Source organism: Dromiciops gliroides, chromosome 6, assembly GCF_019393635.1.
Source record: "Dromiciops gliroides isolate mDroGli1 chromosome 6, mDroGli1.pri, whole genome shotgun sequence".
Classification (NCBI taxonomy): Eukaryota; Metazoa; Chordata; class Mammalia; order Microbiotheria; family Microbiotheriidae; genus Dromiciops; species Dromiciops gliroides.
Window position 1 is genome coordinate 159,977,444 of NC_057866.1, and position 8,354 is coordinate 159,985,797.

Genomic DNA, 8,354 nt, shown 5'->3' on the forward strand with positions numbered 1-8,354 from the left:
AGAGATTTTCTTCTTCACCACAGGGAGATTCATTCATTGCCTGTAGCTAAAAAGGTGTCCTGCTTTGATTGATTCAGAGGTGAAATTGATAGAACACAAAGAATATCAGGAGAATAGTAGGTAGCCTGAAGAACTCCTCCAGTCTCCCTTCATATTGGCTCCAACCAGGCTAAGTTCATGGACAGAAACTTCACTATTAGAGTGTTACTTCATCTTCATAATCATCATCTTTTTTTTGGGGGGGGGGGCTATGAGGGTTAAGTGACTTGTCCAGGGTCACAGAGCTAGTAAGTGTCAAATGTTTGAGGCTACAGTGTTACTTCAAAAGAATGAAGCCCATAATGAATCCTAAACCCTGTCCCCTATGCCATTCACAGACCCAACACATACTATCTCCCTGAAATCTTAGTTTCAGACAAAAATTTCCAGAAGCACCAAGTTTTATAAGTTTCTAACTAGATTAAAACAAAACCACACCATTTTCAGTCTTCAGTGACGAGATGGAATAAGCACAACAGGTAGGAGGTGCTGTGCAGATTTGCAAAAAGAGAATACAGTAAAAAAAAAAATTAGACACACACACACAATAAAAATAACCCTCAGTGGGACAGACACTGCAGTCACTGTGATCCGACTTCTGCTCAGATGCTTTGTGACACCTCAGAGCAGTTCCAAGGCATCACCAACAGAGCTGTTAATGAAGAGACCACCTTGACCTTGTTCTTGCAGGGAGAGTAAAAGGAGCCTCATAAATAGAATAGAAAGTCATGATCTGCATGTGGCAGGGTCATAATGTAGATACTCCACAAATAGAGGAGCCCTTAAAGGGTATGATGGATTCTTTCTAATTTTGGAAGACAATCAGGTTTTCAGCTAGAAATATGCATCGGACATAGCTATTTTATCATACTGGAAGGAGCCAGTAGATCTGGGTTTGAACCTCAGTTCTTGGGTGACTTTGGGCAGGTCCCTAAGCTACTTGAAGGACCAGTCTTTTTCTCTTTTACCTGTAAATCACCATATTTGTACTACCTATCTCTGGATCTCAGAAGATGAAGGAGATTTGGAAACTAAACAGTTCCTTTAGAAGATGCAGGTCAGCCTAGCAGAAGCAGTGGGACACCCTCAGGTAGAGAAAAGCGGCGGAACTTCTTTTTTTTCAAATATTATCTCAATTGCTCTTCATTACAATCCTGTGAGGTAGCTACGATTATTATTCTCCATTTTACAGTTGAAGAAACCGAGGCAAACAGTGGTTAAGTGACTTTCCCAGGGTCACACAGCTAGGAAGTGTCTGAGATTAGATTTAAACTCAGTACACAAATACACCATCCATAGGTAAAAAGGAGAGTGAACCAGAAATCCTAAGGCAAGGAGGCAAATTCTGCCTCCTTGGTTTTAAATGACACTTGGTAGGATGGGACCCAGGGCTTGAGCATGGCTCCAGAAAGGTGTATGGACTTCAGTCAAAAGAACAGACTGGGTAAAAGGGAGTTGCATGAAGTAGTGTTGTATGTCAAGAAGATATAGTAATGTGAGGAAATCCAGGAATCAAGGGAAGGGTAGACCTGGAGAAGATTGATGGAAGGTGAAACAGAAGCAATATTATTACTGGTATAATCTAAGTTGAGCAGAAAGATCTATGCAGTTCATTTTGGGAAACAGATCACAACTAAGACATGGAACAGTAACAATGGGGCAACTCCACTTCTCTTGGCCATTTGCTAGACCATTATTTTTTGGGGGTAGGGGTGAGGCAATTGGGGTTAAGTGGCTTGCCAAGGGTCACACAGCTAGTAAGTGTCAAGTGTCTGAGGCTGGATTTGAACTCAGGTCCTCCTGAATCCAGGGCTGGTGCTCTATCACTGTGCCACCTAGCTGCCCCCTGCTAGACCATTCTTTTTTTTTGGTTTTGTTTTGTTTCAGTGAGGCAATTGGGGTTAAGTGACTTGCCCAGGGTCACACAGCTAGTAAGTGTTAAGTGTCTGAGGCTGGATATGAACTCAGGTACTCCTGACTCCAGGGCCGGTGCTCTATCCACTGTGTCACCTAGCTGCCCCCTAGACCATTCTTGATGCCAAAAACAGAGAAGCTAAAAATTTCTCAACTTGCCTCAGTGATCATTTCAACCTTCTAACTGTGGAGGAATCAATGAAGATTGGTGTATTATTCTGGATCCAATTCCTACCTAAAGGAGGAACTAGTCTCCGAAGGAGAAATGGGGTGGGGGGGAACCTTGGGGCTGTGAGCAGAAACAGGATGGGGAAGTGAACTCTCAGCACTCCCCAAGGTTCTCCCCATTTCTCCTCCAGTAATTTGTTCCTCTTTTTGTTTTGTTTTGTTTTGTTTTTGTGAGGCAATTGGGGTTAAGTGACTTGCCCAGGGTCACACAGCTAGTAAATGTTAAGTGTCTGAGGCTGGATTTAAACTCAGGTCCTCCTGAATCCAGGGCGGGTGCTCTAACCACTGTGCCACCTAGTTGCCCCATTTGTTCCTCTTTTTGATGAAAATCAGGGGAAGAATTTTTTTTTCCCATAGGAAAAGGAGAGGAAAGCTGGACATAGTCTGCCCTACATGCTTGATTTGGGGAGAGCAAATTTCAAATGATCCAGAGAAAAGATAAGTGGGATCCACAGAACTAAAATGTTACAGGGAAAGTCAGTTTAAGAAGGATGGAGAGCCCTCCAGGATGAAACAATTCTGAAGACACAAAGGAAAACAATTCTAATAAGAAGTAAGAGGGAAGTTCATCTGAGACCAGTGTGGATGCATATTGAAATGAATGTCCAATTTAAATTTTAGAAAGACATGCACAGAAGCTGGAGTCAAGGACAAGTAGGATCAGGAGCACCTTAGCTCAGAGAGGGAACACCAAGAACAATAAACAAGGTGAGATTTTTTAAAAAATGAGATTGTGGAAAAGGGGAGAATTAAAGATGAGAGAAGACCACTTCTTGGAATGAATGAGATGATGATAGTCAACAATAGAAAGAAGGCAAAACTATGTAACTTACTTTTGTTTCTCTGCCAAGGAGAATAATAATTTAACTGGAAAGAACATAAGAAAGATAGCTAAAGATAAATGGAGAAATAGTAAGAGAACACCAGCTGCCCTCAGTGAGATAAAGTCATTAGCTTCAGATGAATAATGGCCTTAGGGACTGAAAGAACTGACAAATGTGATGACTGAACCAAGATTGAAAGACCATTGAGAAGCTGAGAAAGATGAATATTGTCTCAATTTAAAAAAAAAGGTAAGAAGATGAGTTTGACTTTTATTTCTGGCAAAATTCTAGGGGGGCAGCTAGGTGACCCAGTGGATAAAACACTAGCCCTGGATTCAGGAGGACCCAAGTTCAAATCCGGCCTCAGACACTTGGCACTTACTAGCTGTTTGACCCTGGGCAAATCACTTAACCCTCATTGCCCACAAAACAAACAAACAAACAAATTCTACAAAGCATTATTAAAAGAATGGTTAGTGAACATCATGAAAGTAGAGATCCCAGAGCCAAAACGGCATCATCAAGAACATGCCATGCCAGACTAAGCTCATTTTTTTTTTTACAGTTATTAAATTGGTAGATTGGAAGGACTACTAGGAAATTAGGTGGCACAGTAGATAGAGCATTGTACTTGGAGTCAGAAAATCCTGAGTTGAAATAGTGCATCAGACCCTTATTAGCTATGTGATCCCAGGCAAGTCACCTAACCTCCCTTCCCTCATCTATAATCAATAGCATATGTAAAGCACTTTGCAAACCATAAAGTATTTTATAAATGCTAACTATTTTGGCAAAGCATTTAATAAAGATTTTCATACTATTCTTGTAGAAAAGGTGGGCTAGATGATACTGCAGTTTAGTGAATTGGGCATTGACTGGTGAACTCAATTTTGTTCATTCAATAAATACGTATTGAGTACCCACAAGTACAATAAATTGGGTACCCACTGTACTAGGTATTAGGGATAAAATGACAGAAATAAAGCATCCTCTGGCTTCTTGAAGCTCTGAGGCATTCTCGTAGCATGCTTCTTGGATTTACATTTGGTCTTATGCTGCTTGGTGTTTTTTATTGATGACTTGGATAAAGGTATAGATGGTATGCTCAAAACATTTCAAGATGGTGGAAAGCCAAGAAGCTACTAGCTTCCATGCTGGATGACAGAATTAGTATCCTAAAGGACCAATAGGTTTGAACAATGGGCTAAAATCTAACACGACAAAGTTGACTGGGCACAAATATCAAGCTTTTTCACTTGGGGTTCAAAACCCCCAGCTTTTGGAGGGGAAGGCTAGATAGCAATTTGTCTGGGAAAAAAAGATATGGGGGTATCTGTGGCCTGCAAGCTCAATTAAGAGTCAATGAAGGGGCAGCTAGGTGGCACAGTGGATAGAGCACCGACCCTGGATTCAGGAGGACCTGGGTTCAAATCCAGCCCCAGACACTTGACACTTATAGCTGTGTGACCTTGGGCAACTCACATAACCCCAATTGCCTCACAAAAAACCAAAAACCAAACAAACAAAAAAAAGAGTCAGTGAAAAGACATGGAATCACTAAAAGTTAATATTCTTTTAGACTTCATTAAGAGGAGCATGGTTTCTGGACTAGGGAGGTGATAGTGTTTCCCCATGTTATCCTGTTCAAACTACATCTAGACTATTGTGTTGAGCTCTGGGATCTACATTTTAGGAAAGGAATTGATAGAGTGGGAGAGCATCCAGAGCAGGGTAATCAGAATTGGAAAGGGCTTCGAAATCATGCCACAGGAGAATCATTTGAAAGATCTGCCAATGTTTCATAAGCGGAAGAAGAGATTAGGTGAGGGGTGGGGTGGAGAATGTACACTACTTTTGCCGTCTTCAAGTATTTTGAGGTACTTCTTTGTTATGTTTGGTCCTGGAAGCTATAACTAGGAGCAATGTCTGAAAGTCAGAGAAGGCCGGATTTGGGCCAAAGAGTCTACCATAGTAAGCACTGGGATCCTCCTCACTGGAGGCCTTCTAGGAAAGGCCATATCACCCACCCACTCGCCAGAGGGGATTCTAGTCCAGATCCAGGCTGGATTAGATGCCCATTGAGGTCCCCTCCATCTCTAAGAGCTTAAGTGTCAACCTCTCTCTGTGCTGTAAGGAAAGGGCTTGAAATACTACAGTGTGAATTGTTGCTTTCAGAACTAGGGAACGGCCTCATTCCTAAAAATGTACAGAAAAATCCAGCTTCTTGAAGCACCATTTTCTCAACCAGTGGCTCACAAACATTTGGGCATCTGGAGACAGAACCATTCCTTTTTTGGTTGGAAATAACAGAGAGGTTTGAGGAGGATTTAAGATGCCTCAGCTCTGCTGGCCTCCAAATAAACACAAGCCTCTGTCGTTAGATGGTTCACTTCCAGGTCCCTGGCAAACATTTCAGAAAAGGCGTCTTGGGCAACAGGCAGACATTCCATCTATGGGCAAGCCTGTGCTCTAAGCCTTTTTGCCTTGGTCTAATGCAACAGGGCATATGTTCCTCTAGTGTAACTTCATACCTTCTTCCCTTTCCCATCTCTATCCCCACCCTCCACCAATCTTTTTAAAAAGATTTTATTGAATTTCTTGTCCTAGTCAATGGAGAGATGACCTCAGAGTAAGAAAGAGATAGGTTCAGTTCCCTATATATTTTAGAGATGAGGCCTTTATCAGAAGTACTGGCCTCAAAAATTGTTTCCCAGCTTTCTGCCTTCCTTCTAATTTTGGATGCATTGCTTCTGTTTGTACAAAAATTTTTTAATTTAATATAATCAAAATCATCCATTTTGCATTTTATAATATACTCTATCTCTTGTTTGGTCATAAACTGTTTTCCTTTCCAAAGATCTGATAGTTAGACTATTCCTTTCTCTCCTAATTTACCTATGGTATCACCTCTTATGTCTAAATCGTGTATCCATTTTGACCTTATTTTAGTATAAGGTATCAGATGTTGGTCTATGCCTAATTTCTGCCATACTATCTTCCAGTTTTCCCAGCAGTTTTTGTCAAATACTGAGTTCCTATCCCAGAAGCTGGAGTCTTTGGGTTTATCAAACACTACATTACTAGTGTCATTTACTACTGCATTTCCTGAGCCTAGCCTATTCCATTGATCTACCACTCTATTTTTTAGCCAGTACCAGATAGTTTTGATGACTGCTGCTTTATAGTAAAGCTCCATGTTTGGTACCGCTAACCCACCTTCCTGTGAATTTTTTTTTCATTATTTCCCTGGATATTCTTGATTTTTTGTTTTTCCAGATGAATTTTGTTATTATTTTTCTAGCTCTATAAAATAATTTTTAGGTAGTCTGATTGATATGGCACTGAATAAGTAAATTAATTTAGGCAGTATTGTCATTTTTACTATATTAGCTCTGCCTATCCATGAGCAATTGATATCTTTCCAATTATTTAGATCTGATTTGATTTGTGTGAAGAGTGTTTGGTAGTTGTGTTCATAGAGTTCCTGGGTTTGTCTTGGCAAGTAGACTCCCAAGTATTTTATATTATCTACCATTACTTTAAATGGAATTTCTCTTTCTATCTCTTGCTGCTGGACTTTGTTGGTCATGTATAGAAATGCTGATGATTTATGTGGATTTATTTTATATCCTGCTACTTTACTAGTCATTCCCCAATTGAGAAATGGTCAAAGGATATGAACAGGCAGTTTTCTGATGAAGAAAACAAAGCTATCTATTCCCATATGAAAAAATGCTCTAAATCTCTAATGATTGGAGAGATGCAAATTAAAACAACTCTGAGGTACCACCTGACACCTATCAGATTGGCTAAAATGACAAAAAAGGAAAATAATTAATGTTGGAGAAGCTGTGGGAAAATTGGAACACTAATTCATTGTTGGTGGAGCTGTGAACTGATCCAACCATTCTGGAGAGCAATTTGGAATTATGCCCAAAGGGCGATAAAGCTGTGCATACCCTTTGACCCAGCAATACCACTTTTAGGTCTTTTTCCCAAAGAAATCATGGAAAGGGGAGAGGGACCCACATGTACAAAAATATTTATAGCTGCTCTTTACGTGGTAGCAAGGAATTGGAAGTTGAGGGGGTGCCCATCAATTGGGGAATGTCTGGACAAGTTGTGGTATATGAATACAATGGAATACTATAGTGCTGTAAGAAATGATGAACAGGGGCAGCTAGATGGCACAGTGGATGGAGTCAGGAGTACCTGAGTTCGGGTCCGGCCTCAGACACTTGACACTTACTGGCTGTGTGACCCTAGGCAAGTCACTTAGCCCCAGTTGCCTCACTAAAAAAAAAAAAAAATAGAAATGATGAACAGGAGGAGTTCAGAGAAACCTGGAGGGTCTTATGTGAGCTGATGATGAGTGAGATGAGCAGAACCAGAAGAACATTGTACACAGTATCATCAACATTGAGTGTTGATCTACTGTGATGGACTATATTCTTCTCACCAATGCAATAGTACAGAAGAGTTCCAGGGAACTCATGATAGAAGAGGATCTCCAAATCCAAGGAAAAAAAAAAGAACTGTGGAGTATAGATGCTGAATGAACCATACTATTTCTTTTGTTTTTGGTGCTGTTGGTTTTTTTTTCTATTTTGAGGTTTTTCATCATTGCTCTGATTTTTTCTCTTATAACAGGACTAATGCAGAAATAGGATTAATGTTATTATGTGTATATATATGTGTGTATATCTATATATATCTATATGTATATAGATATAACCTATATCAAATTACCTGCTGTCTAGGGGAGGGGGGAGGGAGGGGAGGGAGGGAGGGAGAAAAATCTGAAATTGTAAAGCTTGTATAAACAAAAGTTGAGAACTATCTTTACATGTAATGGAAAAAATAAAATACCTTATATGTAAAATAAAAAAAATTTTTTAATTAAAAAAAAAAGAAAGAGATAGGTTCAAATCCTGCATTTGACATATCTAGCTGTGGGACCTCGAGTAAGTCACTTCATCTCTTAGTGTCTCAAGCAATTCTCTACGAGTATTACTTACAACACTAGTGTCCATCTCTGGGGGTGGAAGGAGTTCCTCACTGGGAACGCCCAATACTGAAGAGGAGTCATGGGTCCAATAAAAAAAAAACAAAAACACCACACACACACACACAGCTGATATTGTTTTTTTAAAGAGGTTTTTAAAAACTTCTAAAGCAAACTGTCACTTCACAATGGTTCCTCTTGCCCTTGTAACAAAAAGATACAATTAAGCAAAACAATTCAACACATGACAATGTATGCCTCATTCTGCATCCATAGCCTACCACCTCTCTGCCAAAAAACAGGAGATATCAGCCAGTCTTTGAGAACTTAGGGTCACCTCTGTT